The sequence below is a fragment of the Geospiza fortis genome, unplaced genomic scaffold (genome assembly GCF_000277835.1).
Source record: "Geospiza fortis unplaced genomic scaffold, GeoFor_1.0 scaffold248, whole genome shotgun sequence".
Classification (NCBI taxonomy): domain Eukaryota; kingdom Metazoa; phylum Chordata; class Aves; order Passeriformes; family Thraupidae; genus Geospiza; species Geospiza fortis.
This window is the reverse complement of record NW_005054695.1, coordinates 163,696-164,837: the sequence shown is the minus strand read 5'-3', so window position 1 is coordinate 164,837 and position 1,142 is coordinate 163,696. Positions and strand designations below refer to the sequence as shown.

General features: G+C 64.5%; 1 protein-coding gene across 1 annotated transcript in view; it reads left to right on the top strand.

Moving 5' to 3' along the window:
* The window catches only part of LOC102033814 (occludin), an 8,432-nt gene that overhangs the window by 882 nt on the left and 6,408 nt on the right, over positions 1–1,142 (top strand). The window lies entirely within an intron of this gene.

Below are 1,142 nucleotides of genomic sequence, written 5' to 3'. Positions count from 1 at the left end.
AGGGGATGGGGGCTGCTGGGAGGGGATGGGGACCACCAGGGGACAGGGACCACAAGGAGGGGACAAGGACTACTGGGAGGGGACAGGAACTACTGGGGGGACAGAGGCCACCAGGAGGGGACAGGGACCATTGGGAAGGGACAGGGACCATTGGGAGGGGATGGGGACCACCAGAGGACAGAGATTACCGGAGAGGGGGCACCACCAGGGGCTACTGAGGGTCAGGGACTACTGAGAGGAGATAGGGGCTACCGGGGTGGGGAAAGGGACTACCAGGAGAGGATAGGAACCACGAGGAGGGGACAGGGACTACCAGGAGGGGATGGGGACCACTGGATGATAGATGACCAGGAGGGGACAAGGGCTACTGGTGGATAGAGACACCTGGGGGGATGGGGACCACCAGGGGACAGGAACCACTGGCGGGACAGAGACCACCAGGAGGGGACAGGGACCATTGGGAGGGGATGGGGACCACCAGAGGACAGAGACTACCAGGAGGGGACAGGGACCACCAGGGGACAGGGACCGCTGTGGGGGAAGCAGGGGCTACTGGAGGACAAGGACCACTGGGAGGGGATGGGGACCACCGAGGAGAGGGACAACCAAGAGGGGCAGGGACTACCACGAAGGGATGGGGACCATTGGGAGGGGATGGGGACCACCAGGAGCAGATGGGGACCACCCGGTGGGGTGGACAACAGGGGCTACTGGGGGACAGGAACCACCGGGGCAGGGATGGGGACCACCGGGAGGAGACAGGGATCACCGGGAGGGGACAGGGATCGCCGGGGAGATGGCAACCACCGGCAGGGGAGGGAAGGACCCCCAAAAGATGAGGGAAAGACTACCAGGGGGTGAGGGAAGGACCCTCACGGAAAGGCTTGGAATTCGGGAGGGTTTGGGATTCGGGAAGGTTTGGGATTCGGGAAGGGCAGAGAAAAATCTGGGATTCGGGAATCAGCCCTGCCCCCTCGCTCACCTCCCCCCTGCTCTCCCCGAGGCAGCCCCAAACCCGATCCAAAGCATTCCCGGCATCCCGGGCCCGGTCCCAAATCATCATTCCCAGATCCCAATCCCGGTTCCGGGCCCGGATCCCGGCCCCGGTACCGATCCCAGTCCCGATCCCGTTCCTGGCCAGG